This window comes from Anas platyrhynchos, chromosome 1 (genome assembly GCF_047663525.1).
Source record: "Anas platyrhynchos isolate ZD024472 breed Pekin duck chromosome 1, IASCAAS_PekinDuck_T2T, whole genome shotgun sequence".
In the NCBI taxonomy this organism is placed as follows: domain Eukaryota; kingdom Metazoa; phylum Chordata; class Aves; order Anseriformes; family Anatidae; genus Anas; species Anas platyrhynchos.
This window is the reverse complement of record NC_092587.1, coordinates 203,000,550-203,026,122: the sequence shown is the minus strand read 5'-3', so window position 1 is coordinate 203,026,122 and position 25,573 is coordinate 203,000,550. Positions and strand designations below refer to the sequence as shown.

Below are 25,573 nucleotides of genomic sequence, written 5' to 3'. Positions count from 1 at the left end.
TCAATCTATCATTCTTCCTTGTTTTCTCTTGGAAGAAGACCCTCAGGCCAAGGATAAAGTTGTTGTCATTCCAGAGAGATACTTCCTTGGATTTTCTCACTTACTAGAGAAAGGACAATGTCTACTCTCATTCTGAACAGGGTCACAGCTGCATTAAAGTTGATTGCGATCATTTCTTTACTACATTTTAGGCAGATATTTTAAAGGTCTTCCTCCAAGAAATGTACACCAGAGGCATGGAGTTGAAATCAGAGATGAAAAACATTAAGCTTCCATTATTCGTCGTCACAGCTGCAGGAGTCTTGCAGTGAGTTACCTAGTGAGACAGGAATGACTGGAGCTGGGCCAGCTCCACCACGCAAAGCCTAACAAGCAAAGCGTCATTTGTGACAATTTTGCTGAAGTTCCAGGATGACTCCAATGAAATCTCAAAGGTGAAATGATCTTGAAGAAATGGGAACTCTTCTGGAAAATAGAAACCACCATGTGACAACAAATGTGGCTAGAAAATACAACTCAAAGTGCCTCATCTCCTTATGCTCTGACAGTGAAGGGGTTAATTGCCATATTTGGCCCAAAATGTATTTAAAAACATAAAATTGAAAGTTTAATTATATTTGGTATGTGTTACTGGCAGAGCTTCATGAAATGATCAACAATTATCTTTCTCATCCATCAAGTGCTCAGGGATCACACAAGGACAGGGAGTAGGAATATGAAATGCAGTGTGCCAAAACCATAAAACATGTCGTTTCTCTTGTAGTTTTCTTCCCCACCCCCTCTTTCTTTTTTTTTTTTTTTCATATTTTCCAAGCACATCATTCAAATTAAAGGTTTTATTTATTTATTTATTATTATTATTTTATTTTATATTATTTTATTTATTTATTTTTACAGCATAGCTACTTTCGCATTTATCTGGAAGCAATCAACCCCAGGAAAATATTGTCAATATCAAACTCACTACAGGAAGGCATAAGTTGTTCACTGAACAGTGGAGTTTCATTTTAAAACCAAGAACAAATTAATGTGTTCAGATTTAACTTGAGCACTTGATTAACCCAAAATGAATAAAAAAGTGCTGCTCATTGACATGCAAAACCATCTTTATTCTGTTGCTACTCATAAAACTTCATATCCACTGGCACAACTGTGCCAAAACACTCAAACAACAAAAACCAGCCTAATTTCAGAGATTTACACATGTTCCTGAAAGACAGAGATATTTCATGCCTACAACCAAACTTTAATTAGAACTAAAATTGCAGTACAATGCATCCCATCAAGGTAGGCATGGTATTTATAGCTGCATATTTAACTCTTCAGTCGTCAGGTGCTCCACACATCGGGATCGCTAACATTCTGTTTAGCTAAGATATTCATTGCTCAGTGCTTAAAACACAGCTGGAGGTAGGTGGACAATATGCCATGCTGTAAATGGCACTGGAAAGATGTGTAGCTCCTGAACAGAGGTTTCATGAATACAACTTGCACGCTCATCTATTTACTTTCTGATTATTACTCTTTGAGATCCTCAGCCTATCTGTGAAGGACAAACAGTAGAAAGCCTGATACTGCAAGCAGATGTGGATGCACTCACTTATAAGGAAATTTGTCATTTCAAGAAAGGGCCAAGATTTCTATTGGAGTCTGCACAGGACTAAATGTTCAGTACTTGTGTATAAGGCTCATCAGAGCAGTTATCTGGTGTTTACTACCGGAGGGTAGTTTAAAGAGAGCTAGCCTGAATTCTGAAAGGGTTTTAACTTTATCACATGCACAATTTTAGTTAACAGCAGACGATCACAGCTCAAACACTAGTATTTTATGTCACAGCCTGGCCATCATAACTGAAGCACCAATCTCCTTGCCATCCTTCTCCACAGCTGGGTGTCTGAGAAGAAGGGGAATGCAATGGAAATGTTCCCTACCACTACACAGTACATGGTCTCAACAAGCATGGACAGAAAGCTGGAGCCAACAATTTGGGATAGATATTTCCTCAGTTTCCTAAAATAGAGGAAACAGGTGACAGTGGTAAAGGAATAAGGAGCTTCTTATCTTCCATGTTTGGAGTCTCAAGATACAACTGTTCGTCACCAATTCCCCTCTCTCAAAGCAACTCACTGAGGTGAGTGAATTTAGCTCAGATAAATCAGGGCTTTGATATGCAGAGATGTGGCAAAGTATGCCTCACTCAATGGAGATGTGACACGCAGCACTTGCTGCATCACATAATGGGGAATTATAGCAGCTATTTTTAATCCTGAAGCCAACTTCCACCAGCCATGTCAGATATTCTATTAGCACTATTTAGATTTAAGAATCTCAAGATTATGCCAGTTACTACCAGTCAGAAAACAGTGATAGGATGCTTTGAAAACAAGACTACTTTCTATTTTTAAGGACAGAATAATCCAATTGCAATTTCTAAAGATAAAAATTGCATGTTCTGATTGCCCAAAAGAGCCATTTTCAAAGGTCGCATACATTGTTAATGGAAAGCTGGAATAACAGTGAGGAGAACTCTGTGAAATATCCAATATCTCCAATCGAAAAACAAATATCAAGTTATAGACAATGGAGCATGAGGCATGATCCCAATCTATAGGTTTTCTTTCAAAGCTGAATGTCTACTTGCAGATATTCTGTAAAAGCCCACACATTAATTACAAAGAAAAAGAGATAAGAGTTCAATTCATTTAGTTCTTTTGTTCCAGGCATTTCATGGCTGTCAGTCTGAAATTTTGAAAGAGGCCCACATTGAAGATAACCTTATAATAAACAGGATAACATGGGCCAAAAAAAAAAAAAAAAAAAAAAAAAAGCAGGCAAAAAAAAAAGGTATACTTCCCCCACATATGGTTCTAACAGATGTGGTTTTAAATTACCATTGGGACATAATAATGTTTTTTGAATGGACTGAATGTTAAATAGTTGGCTTCTCCTATGTGACAGACATTAGTGCTCAGTGGTTTAAGCAGAAAACTCCCCATTTGTGTCTTTAGCTGGCACGTACTTCATTTTCAGCCCACGCTGGTCAGTATGATTTAATACTTTGGCCTGATGTCCCTCTCACCAGCTAGAGAAAGGATAAAATAGGATTATAGAAATGAAACAAAACAAAAACAGGCAACCCCCCCCAGCAGACACTACCAGGCTGTCTGCATTGTTTTGTACACAACTCCTGCAGCCCTGCAATGGAAACTCACTGGAGAGGACAGCTGAGGAAGAAAAATGTTAAATAATTCAAAGCCACTAACATCAAGTCTGATGTAGGTATAAAAATAGTTGCAACACACCACTCTACATGTTTTCATTATAGGAACTTTTACTTACTTGCAAACATCAAAAATCCCCCAAACCTACCACCCTTGCAGCCCTGTACACTCAATTAGTCCAGCATTTGAAATGACATCAATTTTCAAACGAGCCTTCAATTTTCATGGCCATTTCATGTTTCTGCACTAAGGGAACCAGAACTGTTCCACAGCAGGAGTTAAAAAGTCTGATCCAGAGCCCATTAAAACCAACGGGAGACTTTGAATTAACAGTAATGATCCTTGGATCTGGCCCTAGTTTAGGTTAAAGTGCTGAGGTGCTTTGGGATTCCAGAAAGATTGGATATGATCACTTTTTGTTATCTCTCAAAATTTCTATCACTAGGGATGTCCACTTCCAAATACTCAGTCTGCAAGAGCAGTGCAAATTTTATAAAAAGACCTTCATGAAATATTTAAGGAAACATGATGCAAGGCCAACTACCATACAGTCTGTGTGATGACTATAATGTTAACTCAAGGTATTTTCTTTTGAACAGAGGAAGGGAGGGAGAAACAATCCTGAGGACTGACAGATGAAGAACTTGTGGCTGCACACATCCATACACATACACGCATTTGACAAGCACCTTTGCTGGTCTTGGGTGTGGGGAATGAAAATAGCAACTGACAAGTAAAACTTATCCTGATTTTTTTTTTAATTTGTTTTTTTTTTTTTTTTATTTTTTAACTAGCATTGCATGCACAGCAGAGATGTTATGTAGTTTTTAGTCTTCCATCTCTTCCATCTCTGAAAGGAGGAAAAAAGTAAAATAAATAAAAAAAAAATCAAGTAATCTTCACTGCACAGAGCACAGCAAAGTCTGCTACAATCTAGCACCAAAAGAGCTGACACAGGACCCTCCATGCCTATTAATCCCACTTTTCCTTGCCCCCAATGCCACCTCCCCCAAAGTCCCACTTCTGTACTATCAACTTCTGATTTCCCCTTCTTTTCTTCTTTTCCTGTTTTCTTCTCAGCTAGACACTTGCTGTCTGATAATCTCAGGAGAAGACATAAAAAGCTAAAATAAATAAATACATAAAATTCAACAAAACATTAATTATGCAGAAGGTATAAAATAATACAAAACTAAGTGATGCAGGTGTACAATAATGTTCCCCAGTGGTATCTGGCACAGAGAACCACAAGCAGATGATATTTTAAAGCATATGTGGGGTACACAGGGATGAAAGCAATGGTCTGTAACTTCCATATGAGTCATTTGTGCATTCCTCCAATCCAAAGTAATGTGAAGAATACCAGCAATAATAAGCTATAAAACCCAAGCCCTAAAGCAAGCACTGTTGAAGCAGACCACCAAGAAACAGGGCTTTAAGTGAAAGACAGGTGGCTTGGTCTGCTCACACTTTCTTGTCAGATAAAAGCACAAATAGAGCATTTAAAATTTAAATTTTAAATTTCCACGTCCTGGGCATCTTTTAATGACAACATCACAGAATCATAGAACTGTAGGGGTTGGAAGGGACCTCAAAAGATCATCGGGTCCAACCCCCCTGCCAAAGCAGGTTCCACAGAGCAGGCTGCCCAGGTAGGTGTCCAGACAGGCCTTGAATATCTCCAGAGAAGGAGACTCCACAACCTCCCTGGGCAGCCTGTTCCAATGCTCCGTTACCCTCACCGTGAAGTTCTTTCACATGTCAGTGCAGAACTTCCTGTGCTCTAACTTGCAGCCATTGCCCCTTGTCCTATCCCCACAAACCACTGAGAAGAGATTGGCTACATCCTTCTGTCCCCCACCCCTCAGATATTTATATACACTGAGGAGATCCCCTCTCAGTCTTCTCTTCTCCAGGCTGAACAGACCCAGGTCTCTCAGCCTTTCTTCATAGGGAAGATGCTCCAGGCCCCGTATCATCTTTGTGGCCCTCTGCTGTACTCTTTCCAGGATATCACTGTCTTTCTTGTACCGGGGAGCCCAGAACTGGACACAGTACTCCAGGTGAGGCCTGACCAGGGCAGAGTAGAGGGGGAGGATCACCTCTCTTGACCTGCTGGCCACGCTCCTTTTAATGCACGCCAGGATCCCATTAGCCCTCTTGGCCACAAGGGCACAGTGCTGGCTCATGGTCAACCTGTTGTCCACCCAGGTCCTTCTCCTCAGAGCTCCTCTCCAGCAGGTCATCCCCCAGCCTGTACTTATACTTCGGGTTGTTTCTTCCCAGGTGCAGGACTCTACACTTGCTCTTATCAAATCTCATTTGGTTTCTTCCTGCCCATCTCTCCAGCCAGTCCAGGTCTCACTGAATGGCAGCACAGCCTTCTGGCATGTCAGCCACTCCTCCCAGCTTTGTGTCATCGGCGTACTTGCTGAGGGCAGACACTATTCCCTCACCAAGGTCATCGATGAAGATGTTGAACAAGACCAGACCCAGCACCAACCCTCAGGGAACACCGCTAGTCACAGGTCCAGCCAGATCTGCTCCTCCGATAACCGTCCTCTGAGTTCGGCCAGTCAGCCAGTTCTCAACCCACCTTGCTGTCCACTCATCTATCCCACACTTTCTCAGCTTTGCTAGTAGGATGTCATGGGAGACAGTATCGAAAGCCTTGCTAAAGTCAAGGTAGATGACATCCACCGCTCTCCCCTCATCTACCCAGTTGGTGATGCCATCATAGAAGGCAACGAGGATGGTCGAGCACGACTTCCCCTTGGTGAATCCATGCTGACTACTCCTCATAACCTTCTTCTCTTCCAATTGCTTGGAGATGGCATCCAGAACAAGCTGCTCCAATACCTTTCCAGGGACAGAGGTGAGACTGACGGACCTGTAGTTTTCCTGGGTCCTCCATCTTGCCCTTCTTGAAGACCGGAGTGACATTGGCTATCCTCCAGTCTCCAGGCACCTCACCCGTTCTCCAGGACCTTTCAAAGATGAGAGAGTGGTTTGGCAATCACATCTGCCAGCTCCCTTAGCACGCATGCATCCCATTGGGACCCATGGATGGTGCGTTGAGCCCACTCAGATGCTCCCGAACCACTCCCACGTCCACCAGGGGGGAGCCCTCCATTTCCCAGACCTTTAGTCCTATTGTGAGGGCATTTGAGCATTTTAAGATAGGATAGAGTAAAATTTAGGCGATGCGGATGCAGGGACACATGTCAAGTTGAAAGGTAATGATCATTAATCTGCTCCTTGGTTAAGGACTCATGTGCTACAGCATGGGTGAAGTGAGGGGCATACTTCATTGAGGGAAGAGCAGATGCTCACAGAAAAAGAAGCCTAAGAAAAAAGGCTTGGTCAGATGCTGTCAACAAGAAGCAGAAACATTTGAGCAGCAGACAACTTCACAATCAAATGTCACAAGACAGACAGGCTGTTTGTTCTTACTTGATATTAAGTGCATTTTTTTTTGGTTATGTTGTTGTTGGGATTATCCCCAGGACAAGAATAAAAGTCAAAATGAGAGCCTTTTTCATTGCTGGGCTTTCTGATTCTCTCCCAAAGTCTCCGATCATTACACCACCACCTACTCTCATAATAGTGAGTAACTAGCTGGGTGATAAAAACATCAGATGAAACTCAGTGTCAATAAAAGCAAAGTAATCCATAAAGGGAAAACCAATTCTAACAATACGTACAAAATGTGGGCTCTAAATTAGCTGTTACCACCAAGGAAGAAGGCTGAGGAATCACCATAGGATGTGCGCTACAAATAGTAGCTCTCTGTGGCTCATGCCACTTCAACACAGAAGGAAATACTTGGGATATGTTTTTGGAAAAAAATATACAACAAAAAGAGGAAAATGTATCATGACAGTGCTGTGTAAGATAATGATGCATTTTTATCTTAATGCCACATGTATTTTTGGTCAACCCATCTCCATAAGATGTGGTAGAGTTAAAAAAAAAAAGAGAAAAAAAACGTTGTGAGGAATATGGAAAGGCTTTTGCAGAAGAGATGGATTAGGAATTATGAGCTTGGACAAATGTAACAAAAATGGGAGGAATACAGCTCTATTAAATCACAATGTTTCTACAACTGTAATCCACAAAGTAGGAGTTGCCTAATGAAATTACCAATTTGTGAGTTTAAGGCAGAGCAAGAGGAAGACATTTTCACTCAGTTCATGACTTTGAATTCTGGAACTTCTTGTTATGTGATATTGTGGCCATCCCAACTATAAATAGGGTTCAAAAGAATTCAGAAGTTCATGGAGTACAACTCCTTCAGTGCGTATTGAATGGGATGCTCCAAAGAAATCTCCTACATGTAGACAAGTATAATGCAACGGTGCACTCTATGTGTTAATATAAATTAATTGAGCTTCAAATCAACATGATACAACTCCTGTAAACAGTTGGCAATCCAGGAAAAAAAAATTGTATGTCATGACTGTGGTCTGAAAAGTCAAAAAAAAAAATAAAAAATCTTCCAAAAAGTTGTTTGTACCCCTTTCTTTCTCCCTTTTTCCCAGCAAGTTCTTCTACCACATTGCCTCAATGTAACTCACTAACTCAGAAGAAAACAAATGCACCAAAAGACAGTTTTCTGCTGGGCTGATGAATCAAATCAGATCAGATACAATCTGAATGACTGGAGAGGAAAGGTGGAGAGCAAGACCCCTCTTCTTCTAGGGTAATAGGTCCTGGGGGTGCCTCTGATGTGAAAATAGAGACTTAGCAGTCATCCATATTGATGCTAAAAAGAGGGAGGAAAAAAAAAAAACAAAACCAATCTCATCTCAAAAAGAATAAAATGGTCCGTACTTCTAGTTTTGGAGGGTTACTTTTTCTCCTTTTTTTTTTTTTTTTTTGGGGGGGGGGGACAAATGAGGGGGAGGGGGAGATAGCAGGGGTGTGTAGCAGAATTCTGCCAGAAGGATCATGAGCCCAAAGTAGGATACATGGGAATTTGTGTGATTGTTCTCTCAGTGCAGTATCTCCTGAGATTTCCTTATTTTTAATCTCATTCTACAAATTCTACAATGTTGTACTCCTTTGATGCAGCTTTGTGGAATTCTCATTAATTGCATTCACTTTTGTTTCCAGGAAGCTTAAAATTTCATCATCTGCTAACATATGCTGAAATGCACGTGTCAGTTTTATAATAAATTTCCAATATATAAAAATATCTTTAAAACATACAAATACAAAATTAGTTTGCAACAAAATATCAAGTTATCTGTTTATTAGGGAAAAACAAAGTTGGTAGTGCTGTCAATTACAGAAAGAGCGAGGCAGCTTTAATAATAAAAAGGCATTTGCAGTTTCTCATAACTATACTAAGCAAATTGTTTGGGCTGAAAATTTCCATGCCAGCTGTCTGCCTCAGGCTGAAGTTTTTTGGAAAATTTCAGTCAAAACAGTTCAGCAGATTCTGAGAACAAGGCTAGGGAAAAATATGTTGTTTTACCCATGTAAAAAAAATAAAAATGCCTTTAGCCTTCTCTCTAAAACCTCCTCTGGGATCTTCAGGACTTCAGAGGAAGGACTAGAAATTTGCCTGGGAGAGAAGTATTTCTTTTTTAATGAATTTTATGGGAATTTGTGTGAGTTTGGCCAAGTTTAAGACATCTTTGACAAAACACTGTTGATACATGCTCCTGGGTGCACTTATGCATGTTTGCCAGCTTCAATCACTTACATTTCCACCTGTGTGGAACTAAACAAGATGGTTTGTGCTGTGGGGTGTGCCAGGTCTCCTGCTCAGTATCAGAACTGAAATCAGAGACGATCTCCTGAGCTTGGCATTCCTTGTGGGATGCCCACAAGCCAGGAGGAGCTGGATGAGGTTGGGGTGGGAGACCTGGCATTAGAGGGATGTCACTGGGATCACAGGATAAGGCTGGAGAAGGTGAGAAGGGAACCATGGGATGGGTCAGGAGGGATCTGTTTTGAGGAGCAGAGTACTCTGTGAAACCAAGCTATGATGATCTGTTAGTTTAAGCCACAGACACATGTAAATGCCAACGTGATGCAATGCAATAAAGCTACTAGTTCCATGAAAATGTCTTAGAAATACCCAAAAAATAGACTAAAAAATCAATAATAAGATTTAAACAGTCTATACTGGACACCGTGATTTTAAGGAAAAAAACAAAACAAAACAAAACAAACAAACAAACAAACAAACAAAAACACTGAAAGTTGCTTTAATGAAGTGCCCTGCCTGCCTTCACTATAATGCAGTCATTTTTCTGAGGACTGGGTTTTATCCAGACCAACCTGGAGATAATGCTGTGAGAACGGGGAGGAGAAGAAAAGGTTTATGATCCCTGTCTCTCCCCTTTCAGAGCTGGGAGCTTTGTAGTGACTAAGCAGAGGACGAAGATACAAAGATGAATATGTTTCAGATTAGCCAGCCAAATGATGCCCTGAGACTACGAGCAATGCTGGGCAAGTCATTTCAACCCAAAATTTCATAACTGTGTTGAAACGAAGCATGTTGCAATTTCTGGATACTCCTTTTGATAGCTCAGAGTCTGCTTATGTGTCAAACGCCCACTGCAGCAATTAGAGGCTGTGTGAACTTTGACTTACCACCAAGTAACCCCTGAACGCTGCACTGTCTGCAGGAGTGCATCTTGAGATCAGTTCTTGGGATTGCTCTCTGCTTTCTAGCACCAAAACTTCTGCCAGCACCAAGATGCTGATCACACCTTAAAGCCATCCACTCAAAGGTCAATTTTCTGGAAATATCAGCATTCATTTATTACTAGTTGATGAGATCTGTGCTGTACCAAGCCCAAACTGCCAACACTTTGTGGATCGGCAAGGAGGAAGGAAATTTCAGCATCTCCCATGCTCCACCATTTTTTCTAACTGCTTTTGGCATTTACTTCTGAAGGCTTTATGACTAACCAGTCCATCCCTTCCTATTCTTTATATAAGACAGTTGAAGATGAAAGTTTTCAACATCCAAGAAAAGAGAGGCAGTTCAAAGGGAATTGGCAAAATACTGAAACCTTGCCATTATCATGTTGGGAAATCATACATTCCAAATATGACTATATTCATATATGGCTGATGATGTTGGGCCAATTAAGTCCAGGTGACCCAGCAGAAGAGATATTTTACAACTTTGTGGCCTCTGAGACTTTGCTTTCATGTGGGACTGCAGACTGCATTTGAAGACACTGCTCAGTAACTTAATCCTGTCTCTCTCTCCCTCCATAGGGCAAAATGCAGAAAAAACAAATCTGGATTTATGCAGAGACCCAACATCCCCAAAGGGCTGAAGCACAATGCACAGCCCCAGATTCCAGTTTTTAAGAAACCTGAAGGTCTTCAGTGCACATATTGGAGTCTGTGGGGGAGAAGAGGAAGGCTGTGAGATCCCACCACATACAAAACACAGGGTTGAGTTAAAACTGCAAAATGAGATGTGGTCCTGCTGTTTCCGGACTTTTTTCTAACTGAGCAGCCTCCAGAATATTTCAAAGAGTCTGCATGTGCAAACACAGGCAAGCTTCTACTCAGTGTTTAGAAAGGAAGATACACTGAATAATCATCTAAAACTTATATCGATGGGCAATGAGACAACTTTTGCATCCACATCTGCTCTGGCAGGCTGGATGGCACGCCTGTCACTGGTGCCATCGAGGTAAATGCAGCATGAAGCACGATTCTGGGCTGCCATGGCTTTCCTAGACTGCAGCAAACATGACTTCACTAAAGCCTGAGGAGAGATCAGTGAAATCTAATTGAATCATCCCCATTTAAATGGGCTGATAAATGCGACTCAGCAAGCTTCTCCACCTAAATCAACTATCAGCAACTCTTCTCTTCTTTCTCCTTTTTTCCCTCTCCTCCTCTCTTTAAGAAAAGGATGTATTATATCCTAGAAAGCAAATTTTACTTGGAATAGGAAACTAAACTGCCAGTCATGTTCTGCCTCTTCTGTTTCTTTCTTCTGACTGCCAACACAGTGGAAGAACGTAAATTTTTGTGTTTGGTGCTTTTACAGATATCTTTACATTAAAAATAATAATAAAAAAACACCTCTGCTGATACTCAGCGGAACAATACATGATGAAGTTTGAATGCCAGTACAGAATAAACAGCTTAGTTCCCAGCAATTTGATATAAAGGTATTTGTGAGCAAGACTCAAACTTCCTACGAAATTTAAAGTTTCTGTAAGAAATGTTTGCCACCCCACACAGCCAAACACACATGCCCTCCTACTCAGATTTCACCTCTGTCTTTAAAGTATTCTTTAGGAAGAAAGATTCGGGACAGCTGGCAAAAAAAAAAATAAAATCAAACATATATTTCTAGGAATATAATTTGACTATCAGCACATCAAAGGTGAAATGGCACAGAGGAATGCAAACCGACCATTTATACCTGAGTAGTAACACAAGTCCTATAGCCACACTACAGCATTGCTTCTCAAGCTATGGTGATTAGTTAGAGAAAAAAAAAAATCTCCAAGATTCTTTTCCCTTTTTCATCTAACAGCAAAGAGGAAACCTATACATTTATATATTTTAAAAAATTAATTTACTTGTAATTTAATTACAAGACTTTTTCTCTCAGAGATAGTGGTCAGGGCTCCATGAATACCCAATTCACTGGCAAGTGGTGCTTCTTACTGTCTTAAAGAGCCCAGCGGTGCTAATCTGTCAGTTCAAAGCAGAAGCAAAATATTTCAGCTTTTAGTTACAATAAGCTATGTGGATAGACCTTGTAAGAGAGCAGGTAACAGCCAGTCTTTAAATCTGAAATGACATTGATTTACAGAGTTTCATCTCTTTGAATCAAATCTGAAAGAGAGTTTCAAGCCACTTCACTTTTTGATATGACAATTACACATCTTTTTTAAATACTGAAGAGTTTGCTCTAAAAGAAAAAAAAAAAATCAGTCTCAAGTGCCTATGGAAGTAAGATAAAAAGCTAAAGCAGCATTAAATAAGATATCAAACAAGTAAGATTTTGTTTATTTTTCTTTTCTTTCTTTTTTTTTTTTAATCTTTCTCCCCAGTAAATTTTTAAACTAGACTTGATTCCAAATCCCAATACGAAATCACATATGTCATGCAACATTCATCCTGCCAAATCTCCCTCATCATGCTATTACTGCAATATTTGTAACTTTTGATCTGGAAACATCAAGTTACGTAAGATCATAGTTCTCCTTCTTGCAAGGAGGTGATTCTGTCAGAAAATGAAGCAGTGAAGCGTTAACTTGAACAGAACTGGAAATGACTTTCCCAGGGAAAGGGTAGTTTTGCTTAAGCATCTCAGCTATTTTAAAGTGCAAGAGCTCAATGTTTTTTTGTCTTTCTTTTTTATTTTTTACCATTTTCAGAGAAATGGTAAACTACCAGATGAAAAATAATCAAAGTGGAATCTTAATTGGAATATTGTACATGTTGTAGAGAGAATGAAATAACATTTTAGTTATTATGCACCCCAGGAAGCCAATCAAATCAAATAAAAGCACAAAAAAAATCTCTCACTTTATAAAACAAGAGAACAACATTTTCCCTTGCCAGTGTGCTATCTGCTCACCAAAACAAAAGGAAAGTATCTAATTTAAATGAGTGAAGTAAAATAATTAAGATACAAGGAGTTCAAAACCCAATTTTTCTCTGTGCAAATCTCCCTCCTTCCCCAGATCCACTGAAACCAGTGACAACTCCCTTTTCCATCCATGTAGTAAAATAAATCATCTGAGGGGGGAATCTCCCCTCCCTCGCCAATCAAAACCAGACGAGAAATTTTACTCTTTTCTCTCAATGATTTTTTTCCCTGCCTCCCTATCCTTTAAAATCAGAGAAGGCAAATTCTCCCCAGAAAAGGTTTTCTAATCCAGGTCCCCTTGCTAATAAAAAAGGAAATTGTGAAGTTCACTTGTGCACCTCCTTTTCCCCTTTCCCCTGCCAAAATCCAGCCTGAGAACCTCTTTTCATACGCACACAGCAACTCTTTCTCCACCCAAACATAAAATCTTCCCTCCAGGTCCCACCAATATATGACAGATATATTGCAAATCTCCCCTTGCATGGAGATGAACACATGCATGAACGTATGTAGGGGAAGGGAGGGTGAGGCACGAAGGCAGGACTCCCTGCAGAAACAGAATACAGCTTAGTGCAGAGGCAGTAACTCCCAATCCTGGCGAGTTGTTTTTTGGGGGAGGAAAGGGAAACTGAACCAGGTTGTGTGCAAAGGTACCTCCTCTCCTTTCTCTGCCCCAGCTGTGGGTGCAGAGCCCACACAGGGAGGTCTTGTGCTGATCTCTGCGGGGAGCACAACCCAGGTAACACCTTCACGTGGACATAACTCTGCTCTCCTCATCCCTAAATCTGCTGGCAACCAGCACAGACCATAATTTCCCTGGTCATGTGCTACCCTGGGGGTCACGTTTACAGGGCAACGTAGCAGGAGGGAACCCTCCCAGCCCCAAAGCAGCCCGCAGCAGCAAGGACTGATCCAGCAGCGTGGCACAGGCTGGGAGCTGGGAACCAAAGAGGGAAGGGCAGCTCGCAATGGCCACAAACCAGCAAATTCCTCCAGCCTTGTAATGCAGGCAGAGCCTGCTTTGAAGGCTTGTCTCACTGCAAAACAGTGCAACAGCAAGAGATGCGTCCTCCTACCTTTACGGGTAGGAACCCTGCCACACACACTAAAAAATATACGGCTATACTCACTGTTTTTTCCACCTAAGCCCATAAAAGTGCTACAGGCTGAGACGCCAAGTGGGAGGTGCCTGGCTCGGAAGAGGCCAATGAAATAAATTAAATACAAATCACTGGCTGAGCCCCAGCCTCCCCCAGCCAGGCGGGGAGATGTGCGGCTCTCCCATGGCCGATGCCCTGCCCTGGGCTTCTCCTTGCCGGACCCAGCGTGCTGCTGGCACATGTGCAAAGGGCAAATCTCAGGTTTTGCAGGCACATATGGCACACACGTTGGGAGCGGAGCACTTTCTGTAGGAGGGGAGGGGCCACCCTACATGCAAACAATTTCCTTAGGGTCAGCGAGACAGAAAGAAAGGGAGTTGGGATAGGTTGGGGTCTGCCAAGTTCCTCTGCCCAAATCCTGTGCCCCCGAGCCTGGAGCATCCCCCCCCCCCCCCCCCCCAACTTGCAACCCCCACCAACTTTCCACACCACAGCAGAAGTTTACCTAGCAGAACACACAGTCAACTTCCAACTTCAAAGCTTTGCACTCATTTTTGCATTTTCTGTCCCTCCCCTCACATGGGACATTTGTCAGAAAAAAAAAAATAAAAATGCAGCTATAAATTCAGGATGAGACTTCACTACACAAAGTTAAGAATGGAGATGTGTGTGGGGTGGGGATGTGACATTATTTTATAGTTTAGTGCTTTTTTTTTTTTTTCCCCCTTTTAATCAGAAAGAATTGAACTTTCCTGGAAGAACCATGAGTAAATGCATTCAAGATGCAGAAAGGTCTTGTCTATCTGGTCAATAAGTATTTAGCAAGCTCTGTTTTGGCTGTATGAAAATTGTGTTTCAAAGACTGGGGATCCCATAAGACAGGAAGGCTGTGGCATAAATATGTATTTTGTTTTTCAAATGGTGTGCTTACATGGTTGTAAATGCTGCAAATTTCTAAGCATGGTCTTGGTAAGAAAGAGTAAATACACACTGCCTCATGTACTACTTACACTGCTTTATTTTAAGATTTAGCATACCTTAACTACTACTTACTTCAAGCATACCTTAACTACTACTTATTTCAAAGTGAAATATCCCAGATATTTTAGACCAATATAGATATATATGTATTAATAAAACTAAATATCAGGAAATAAATGCCCTTTGGTAGCATCTTGTTTTTATGTTCTGCTACCCAAATTTGTATTTCAAAATGCAAATTGCTGAGAATATCAGCATGAGTCTGAACCACTGCATTTCTCCTAGGCACTCTAGCATCTTTTTTTTTTTTTTTTTTTTTTCAAGCACCACACTGTTTGGGGGATCTCAATAGTGGCAGGGCATGGCTAGAAGCAGGGCTTTAACATTTAATGCCTAAGAAACAGAATTGTCACCCAAGTTGCAGCCGAGCACATTTTTTTTCATAATTTCGGTTGGAGGCAAAGCCACCCCCGTGGAAAATGAGAGACCCCTTCCCCATCCACGACTCTAGCACAGATCCAAATGTAAACACACACACATACACACTCCCATAACACACCACCCTGCAGCAGGACATGGGGACGGGGCGGAGGGTTCAGACAGAGCAAAAGGAGCTTTGTGCAGCTAAGAAATACCGAGGCACTTCCTTATTTTATTTTTTCCTTTCTTTTTTCCTTTCTTTTTTTTTTTTTTTTCCTCTCTCTCTCTCTCTCTCTCTCTCTCTCTCTCTCTCCCCCCCCCCCCCCCCCCCCCCCTTCCCCCCTCCACGGTACTTTTACTATTACATAAATAACACCGATTGATTTTAAAGCTGCATCCTTGCTCCAATGCCTCTAAATCTGCACTGCTGCCTCCCCCAGCACAGCCGCACTGCTCGGGGTGCAGAGGGGAAGGGCTTGGGGGGTCGGGCGGGAGAAGCCACCCCAAACGTACCCTCAAGCAAGGTCTGGCTGGGCTGAGGGTGGCTGGTCCCCAGCGCCCCAGCCTGGAGCCTACGGCAGCATCCCTGGGCTCCTGCTGGATTGCTGCAAACTGTGCGGAGGGAGCAGCAAGGGCTGGGATGCAAGGGGAGAAAAGCAGGCTGGGCAGAGGGAGGGATGGTGGGGAGGAAAAGGGAAGGATTCAGGGAGCTTCTCCCCAGCCCCGAGCCGTGTGCCCGTCTGCTCGGAGGGAAGAGGAAGGGGGGAAGGGAAAACTGGAGGGAGGCGATCACACAAATGCACTTTTCGGAGCAAAACGCAAGCTTACCATGTCTGCAGGCTTCCCCACCGAAATGCCACTTATGTGTCCAGCGATCCCAAAGTGGGCAACTACGGCCAGGCACCGGAGCTCATCTCAGCAGGCGGCTCGGCAATACACCACCGCCACCCCCAAAAATCAAAATCAAAATAAAAAAGACCGGTCCAGCTTCTTTCCTGGCAGGAATCGTCCCTGGTAGGACTGCCCAAAATAAGCAGCTGCAATCCAAAGGCTTTATTTAAAGCTTCCCCCCCTCCTCCTCCTCCTCTCCTTTCCTCGCTCTCTCTCTCCCTCTCTCTGTTACACACAGAGAGAAAGAGAGACACACACAGGTTACATGAATGGGAGGCAGGAGCCGGCGCTCCCGGGCTGGGAATGACAGGCACACATGCGGCCCGCTGCTGCGCACCGCGGGCGGCTCAGGGCGGCGTGGGCATGGGGGCGGCGTGGGAATGGCTTGGGCACGGGCATGGGGTGGCATGAGGAGGGGTATGGGGTGGGCATAAGGTGTGAAGGGGGTGGAGGTGGGCATGGGGAGGAGATGGGCATGGGGAGGAGATGGGCATGGGAATGGGCATGAACATGGAATGGAAATGGGCATGGGCAGGAGATGGGCATGGGAATGGGCATGAACATGGAATGGAAATGGGCATGGGCAGGAGATGGGCATGGGAATGGGCATGAAAGGAAAATGGACATGGGCACAGACACAGCCATAGGGAGGAAATGGATGTGGGCATGGGGAGGAGATGTGCATGGACGTGAGGAGGAGATGGATGTGGGCATGGGCATGGGGAAGAGATGGACATGGGCATAGGTTTGGGCATGTAGAGGAGATGTATGTGGGCATGGGGAAGAGATGGTCATGGGCATGGTCATGAGGAAGATATTGGTGTAGACATAGGCATGGGGAAGAGATGAACACGGGTGTAGACATGGGCATGGACATAGGGAGGAGATGGACACGAGCATGAGGATGAGATGGGCATGGGCATAAAGAGATGGATGTGGGCATAGGCATGGGGAAGAGATGGATATGGGCACAGGCATGGGCACGGCCATAGGTATGACCATAGGGAGGAGATAGACATGACCATAGGGAAGGCATAATGTGAGCGTAAGGAAGGGATGGATGTGGGCATAGCATGTGGAAAGGATGCATAGATCTGTGTGTGGACATACAATAGACATGGCATGGGCATGGGCATTGGATGGGAACAGGCATAGAAATGGGCATGGAGGTAGCACGTGCACAGCATAGGCACAGAAAAGTGATGCATGTGACATGGACATGGCATTGGCATAACATGGGAGTAGCAAAGGGATTGGCATGTCATGGGCATGGGGAGAAGATGGACAGGGACGTGGGCATAGACCATAGCTGGACATGGAGTGGGCATGGGAATGGACACAGCATGGGTATGGAATGGGCGTGGGTCTGGGTTTGGGCATGGACATAGGCATGGAAATGGTAGTGAGATGAAATGTGTATGGACATGAGTGTGGACATGGGCATCTGAAGGTAATAGGGAGGGCAGAGAATGAGAATGAACTTAGTCATGGTTTGAGCATTGGCCTTGGCATGGGAATGGGATGAAACGGGGATAGGGATGAGAGCTGCCTCAGGTGGTGCCTCTGTACCCTGTCTCTGGTGTGTGTCCCTCTGTCTTACCAGGGTCAGCTGGGTTCCAGCATCAGCACATGTAACAAGGAGGAGAAAACCTCTGTTCTTTCCTATCCCAAGTTAGACAACTTGCATGCCTGGCTTTTAGGGTCAGGAAGCATCATCCACAGTGATGCCAGGAGATTATTGTTATTATTATTAATAATAATGCATAATTATGTTGTTTAATAATTTAAACCAAGTTCTCAGGAAGAAGGACTGCAAGATTTCAGTTGCATAATTTAAGATTATGTCTTCATTGAGAGGAAGACCAATGCTGCCAGTTTCTGCCTTTTAAATATTTGTATGATTTTTTTTGTTGTTGTGGTTGTTTTTTTTTGTTGTTGTTGTAGTTTTTTTGTTTTTTGTTTTTTTTTTTTTTTTTTAATTTAAACTGTAATAAGAAGAAATTACATTCATTTACTGTTTTTATTTAACATAGTCTGAAGGGGAGAAAGGTGGGTGGTATGTCTACGTGTCCAGCCCTGCTACTGCTTCATTGCCTGACCTCAGGCAGGTCCCTGATAACTTATTCTTATTATTTAGGCTTGACATCAGGAGGGGGTTCTTCACAGAGAGGGTGGTTGCACACTGGAACAGGCTCCCCAGGGAAGTGGTCACTGCACCGAGCCTGACTGAATTTAAGAAGAGATTGGACTGTGCACTTAGTCACATGGTCTGAACTTTTGGGTAGACCTGTGCGGTGTCAAGAGTTGGACTTGATGATCCTTAAGGGTCCCTTCCAACTCAGGATATTCTATGATTCTATGATTCTATTCTTGCCCGGATTCATAATCTGTTGCTTTTTACACTCAGTCTATCATTTTCTCATGCACCTAATAATCACACTTTTCTGTTTCAAGTCTGTCCTCAAAATTTACTCCTGCAAAACTTTTTAGCAACAGACTCTGCATGGCTTAAGCTGGCAACACAAATCTTGGAGTGATACTGGATTAGGCCCTAAAACTGCATTGTAAGAAGAGAAGAAGAGTGTTGGACATAATAGATTGCAGTACTTCATGCAGTGCTTTGAGGTACATGGGGACAGTCCTCTTTATGGTACACCTTTAAATCAGCCAGGTGCAAGTCAGCTATGTTCTGTTTTTTCTTCTTGTCCTAAAATTTCCAGCCTTTGAGGAAGGTAAGAAGGTGAGACTGTATTTTATTCCAAACCCAGAAATCAGGGTAAAAAGGCACACAGCAAATCAGAACATTACCTAAAACAGTGCAGTTCTCGATGTAACGGTCTGCTTTGCGAAATAGCTGCTACTGTTCACTGTTTTTCCAGTCATACATATTAAAAAAGAAATACATTTGCATCGGTCTTGCTGCCTGTGGAATATATTCCACATCAGGAATCTAGATTCTAGACAAAGGTAATTTAGGTCTCTGGAAGGGCAAAGTTTAATTGAGAAATATATATATTGTTAGGAATAGACCGTATCCAAATTCAATGGTAATTGTATAAGCCTTTCAAAAATCATACAGTATGCAAGCTTCCAAAATTTCTGAACAAGAAACATTTCCATTTAAATGCCAAGAGGCAATTTTCCCTCTCTTGTTCAATACTAAATCAGTCACATGAGCAGTTTGCATTTGATTTTAGAAAGGAAATGGAACATCTTCATTTCCAATTGCATATAACTTTTGCTTTTTCTTGTTCTTAGTGCTCTCACTTGTTTGCAGTACTTTTCTGCAGTTTTGAAATTCTTCCATTAGATCTGCCTATTCTCTCCAGCTATTTATTTATTTGTTTATCTATCTATTTATTTATTTATTTTAAGTCCAACAGTGTTATTAATAGAACCTAGTAAACCCAAGTGTGCAGTAGCATACTGTTTGTTTGTATGCTGGGTGGTAAATCCAAGTTTAACAGATCAGCACTGTTTGTGTAATTGGCCTTTCCCTGTTAACTGAACTAGACAATGATGCTCTTGGAATAAAGAAAAAAAAAAAAGAGAGAGAACGATAGTAATTTAATGGGACAAAACGACTTTGCTTAGGAAAATCCCCCTGCTTCAGTTCACAGCAAATTACTGTGGTTGCAGAAGTGTGCCGCATACCAATTTGGAGCATATTTTATGAAGATGTTCATTTCAAAATGTCAGTGTTCACCAGCCTGCCATATTGTGCCTATGTCCTGTACAACGGGTAGATTCGCATAGTCAAATGTTCCTTGTGAACAGAAACTATTTAGTCAAATTCTCTTCCAGATAATGTGTATGCAAAGTTTGTAAAGGAGCTACATCTGTGGAATGAGAAGGCAACTGAAAAAAATAAAGCCTATTAAACTTCGTGCTTTAGGAGACAGGAGAGCAAGTCCAGGAGCTGTGCTTCAGTTAAGCACTTAATAGTTCTATGTTGGGTTATGTTTCCCTGCTGACATTTGCTCCCACAAACCTATGAAAACACCTGTCATGAAGTCCCCATTCATCAAGCAAAAAGTAGCAACATCTGCTGTGGTCACAGGCCTCTTGCTGAAGACGTTCAGCAGCAGAAGTGTCTTTGGTTGGTTAGGTCAGCCCTTTGCCAATAGGTGCTGCACCAGTGACAACCTCTGCTAAAAATTTTTTTTTTTTTTTTTTTTTTTACTTCCAAGAGAGTAATGCAGAAGGAAAAACTCATATATTTTAATCAATGGAAGTGAAACCATTTGCCTTTCAGAGACTATAAAATAATACACACCCCAGGGTTCAATGCTCTTTTCTACTCCTCCAGAACATTCTTAAGGGGAAATCACTCTTTTCTTGATGAAAGTGCAATTCAAATGTGGAAATATGCCATTCTTCATGCTTTCTCCATAGGGAGCAAAATGATTTCTGTAATTAAACCCTTTTTACCAACATTTCCTGATGAGAATAGCTTTTTTTAGACAAGGGGAAAAGCCATGTACAAAAGGGTTTGCAAAACCAGGTCTGGAGGGTTTGACCTTTAAGCCTCTGTTTGAATTAGTCATTTTGGTTGAAAGGTGCATGAGAATGAGGCACGTAAAAGCTGCAGCTTAAGTTTCCAATCAGGCACTGCTGAAAGGACATGGCTGCAGGACAAAGGAAGGTATGAGTACCCTTGCTAACATTAGTCTAGCTATTACAGATAGCATTAGCCCTGAAAACATGCAGCCCAATGTTCGGAGTACTTTATCAGCCCCAAGCGTGTAGCCCGTGGCCCTATTGGGCTTGTGATGTGGTCTGTACTACAGCATTGCTGCTGCACTGGTTCCCATGGTAGCTAGATCAAAGAAATCCAGCTTCTCTGATATATATCAGGCTGTCATGGGCAGTGTAGACAAAACTGGAGTCAAATGCAAAGTTGAGCCCTTGTACAAGCTTTGTAGGACTGGGACCTGAAGTCCACATCATGCTTCTTGTCACCACAGAGTGACACCTCATGTCATACACAGATCAAGATATGGAACCAAACTCTAAGCCACCTGCATGGCTGAGGGCTGAGACGCCATTCCCGTGTGATGGACAGCAGGGTTGACCCCGAGCTAGACGCAGAGCTGAATCCTGGAATTTCCACTTGGAGATAGGTTACATCTCTCTGCCAAAACCCTTGAGCAAGGTGAGGGAGCAGAAATTGCAGGGGGGCTCCTGACAAGTGCATCAGGCAGGACTTCCCTCCTCCTACTCCATAGGATGCCTGCACCTTAATCCAGCCTGCATTGACAGGGAGAGATGTCTCCACGTCTGGTACCATGAGATGGTCTCTGATGAGGTGTTAACACTCCATTTATTCTTTCATTTTACTATCTGATGCCCAGCAGGATGGTAAAGGTTGGAGAGGGTCCTTCTATCTTGACTGAGATGCCTTTTGTAGCATCTCAGTTGGTATCCGGGCTTAGGGAGGACAGAACTGAGCACCTACCCACAGTACTGGGCCTTATACCCACACTTTCTTTGTTTTCAAAGTACCAGCGTCTGTTGTCATACCTGAGAAATCAGCGGAGGCAGAAGATGGAGATGAGAGCCTGCTCCTGCTTACTCAGTAAAAGTTCCCATCAAGTGAGTTGGACATTTGCCTGAGTGAGTGTTGCAGGATTCGGCCCATATGCTTCTCAGCTCTTATATTTGCATAGTGCAGAATATGCTTACAGTACAGTGCCAATAAAACAAAACTATATACAGTAAGCACAGAAAAATCAAGAGCACAGTTAAGACCATTTACAAACAGCAGCTGAGCTCTGCAGCTGACGTCCAGGTTTATAATACTGTCAGAGACCATGTACTGTTATGGCTAATATGTGCAAGACAATTATTTATAGGCAGTTAGACAGAAGGTCCTGTAAGCATATAGTTTTATATTCTCCCTTCCTTAAGCTTATTATTATTTTTTTTTCTCTATGAATTATTTATATTTTAAAGCTCTAAATGTGTGGTTAAAAGAAAAATGGCACAACAAATTCAAACAAAAAAACTATGGAAACCATTTCAGGAGGTCTCTCGTGCAAGATCCCTGTCCTTAAAGTGAAAGGGTCTGGTATTGTCTAAACAAGTTGCATACACCATATGTAGCCGACTTCAAATAAGATACTGGTTCATTCATTCTAATGAAGTAGAACAAGGACCCTTTTGCTTCCCAAAATTCCACAGATATCTTATGAAGATGGAAGAAGATTTGCATAAAGAAGGTGCAGATCATGTCAAGCAGAGTATAAATTGTCCAGAGGATCAAATTACTCCTTTTCATAGAAATATTTTCCTCCCTAAATATTTAAAGCTTTTTTTTTTTTTTTTTTTTTTTTTTTTTTTTTTTAATCCATGGGATAGGAGAGAATACTTAATCCACAGTATATGACAGAACAGCCACGAAAAACTGTAACACAATACATCTTCAATATAACTGGCCATTAGAAGAAACTCCAAACAATAATTACTCTATTACTGCACTGTGACTTCACATCCAATTTTGCTCATCTTGCCATACAAAATGGATGGAGTAGATTACTTTTATATTTTTAATAATAATGAAATGTTCAGGATTTGATATAGAAGCCTGGCTACCAGGGTGATAGGTACATATAAGAACCTATTTAGACTAGCTGTGTGAATGGGAATAGCTGTTAAATTGCAATGAAATACTGCATTATATCAAATAATATTTGAGATCAAATAAAACTTGGAAGGCCAATATGCAGTCTTATTCAAGGCATAATCTCTTTGTGAAGGGGACTTTTTTCCTGATGAAATCTGCTGCTTTAGACAACTGTGTAATATCTACTTATTTCCCAGTAAGGCCACATATCTTGACAAACTTTAAATGACTCACTCTCGATTTATGCTTGTGCAATTTCAAAATTCATATGACTAGACCAATTCACATGCTAGATGCTCTTGGGAAATGAAAAGACAGTTATTTCATTCTTAGACAGCCCTGGTCTTATTAAAAGAACAGGTCTGAACTGGAGACACCTCCTTTCCCCTTTAAAGAACAACCTCTGAGACAGCAGAATAAAACTCTCCACTTCCCCAACACCTTCCATTCAGGCATCTCCTTTCCATGTATTGAACCAATCGTTGACCTTTGAGATGGCAAAGTAAGCACATTATTGTAAGATTAGAGAGAGAAAAAGTGAGCTTGTGGCAATAGCACAGCAGATCTGAGTACAATTACTGGCTCTGATGCACATTTTCATCACTTATTAATTTTGTAGGTTTCAGCCTATCTCAATGGATCCTCAGCAGACGGGTAAGGAACATCAAAATTTCCTCTGTCCCCTGTCCAGGCCACCTCCATCAGCAGACATGCATACGAACAGGGAGTGATTGGGCTCTGCTCCTATTTTCTGCTGTGTCCTCCAGATAAATTGTGTTAGTTTATTGGCAAAATCTAGTTTGTATTATTGTTTGCACTTCAGAGTCAATATGGATATGGAAGAATAAGCTGAAATATATGCCTTCTGCATCATTAATAATAGTGTAGCCTCTCCATAGCTAAGTTACAATTCCCAAACACCTTATTTAATAGTAAGCAATTCATCATGTCTGCTGTATCACGATCATGTAGTTCAGTATCCCCAATTTACAAGAGGTGCTATTCTCTGCACCTATTTGTACCATTTACATCAAGATAGATTAACAGTTTGAGTGCTAGCTTTCAACTCGGAAAATCCAGGTTCCGTTCCCTGGTGTAGCAAAAAATTATCTAAGTTTCAGTTTCCTGTATATAATATACAGATAAAAATACTTCCTCGCTTTATCAGATGTTGTGAGGATAAATGCATTAAAGACTGTAAGTCCCACCAGTACTACAATAGCCATAATTATCTCAAATAGATACATGCAGTGCAAGTACAGCGATATTTAATACGTATCCTATGTGTATAAACCATGAGTCAGGGCTGATACAAACACAAGCTATGCTAAAGAGTTAAAAATGGTGCTTACTTGCATGCTCTTCCCTGGCTTACATTCCATTACAGAATGTATGTCACAGACCAGATTCGGCTCTCAGTCACGATGGAGTATGTCTGCTAAAGTCAGTGTTTTTATCCCAGTTGTACACTTATGTAGGCAGGAGCCCATTGTCCGGGCTGAGACACTCGATCTGCAAGAGAAAGAATAAAAGGGCTCCAGTGTGCAAAGTCATTCATTACAATTTGGAATGAACAAGGAAATCAGTGGGGTTGCTGGGGGTTAAGCAAGGGCAGAAATTGGTCTTTTATCATTAAAATGCCATAGAAAAAAAATATAAAAAGCAATGGATCTAATGCTACAGATCCCTTCCCACATCTCTTTCTCCTATTCATTGCAAGGGGGTCAAAAAGAAACAATCACGTACATTTGCAGTACCAGATGCAAAATTAATTTATAACAGAATTTCATAAGCAAGCAACCTCTTTTGCCTAGGATGAATGAAAATTTTAAATGACCTTTATACACTTTCAGATAAAATAAGATTATTTGGATTGCCATCCTACATAAGTAAATTTCCTACAGTAAGTTTGAACGAAAATATCCCTCTGAAGTCAGTGAATATTTTTGAAGATTGGACCTGATTTTTTAAGAGCAAATTTTACAGTGGAAAAAAAAAAAAAAAAAAAAAAAAAAGAGTGATTACAGAGCTTTAGATACTGAAAGTACATCAGATTACTGGGAAATGTGAAGTTAACATTCTGAAATGCTCCAGCAGCTTCTTTGCACACTTTATTTTACTGAATATCCTTAGCTGTGATGACTTTGAACATAGTATCCAGAACTTGAGATGTTTTTGTAGCTATCATACAAATTTAAGTAAAATTGTAAGTAATGCCATTTCTTTCAAAAATTTTGCAAGTAATACTGCTTTCTTCAACTTTTTATTCTCTCCATTTCAAGACAGCCTCACCCTGCAGCCACAGCCAGCACCCATAAACAAGCATCCAGACTTCAGATAATCACAGCAGTGAGGAGGACTCGAAACATCCTCACTTATCAACAACTCCTCAGACAGGAGTTTGGGTTCAACCAAAGGTTTCTCCCATCTTTCCTAGGGAATCTGGTAACCACTGGAGCTTGGTTTTACTCTTATATCATTTTTACATATGATAATCCTCCCAACTATGACATTTCACCTTTCTCTTCATTTATACTCCCCACCTCTCATGCCAGAACTAACTGCAAGGGTCCAAAGTCTGCTGCAAAGAGGAGATGCTACAAAAATTACCATCTGTATCCAAGAGGCTAAATAAAGTAAGTGCTTGATTCTGTAGACTCAATGATGAGTGTAACAGGGACCAAACTGCCACAACATTGAATCACTCCTGTACACCAGTACTACTAAGCCACAAAGAGGGGTT

General features: G+C 41.6%; 1 protein-coding gene across 17 annotated transcripts in view; it reads right to left on the bottom strand.

Moving 5' to 3' along the window:
- The window catches only part of TENM4 (teneurin transmembrane protein 4), a 1,639,674-nt gene that overhangs the window by 573,807 nt on the left and 1,040,294 nt on the right, over positions 1 to 25,573 (bottom strand). For 8 of the 17 annotated variants that reach the window (XM_072032863.1, XM_072032868.1, XM_072032861.1 and 5 more), the window contains exon 1: positions 16,143 to 16,449. The gene's annotated coding sequence lies outside the window, so the exon portion shown is untranslated. Of the gene's footprint in view, positions 1 to 16,142; positions 16,450 to 24,182; positions 24,343 to 25,573 lie in introns of those variants that run through there. The other 9 variants (XM_072032871.1, XM_072032878.1, XM_072032874.1 and 6 more) reach the window with 4 other exon arrangements.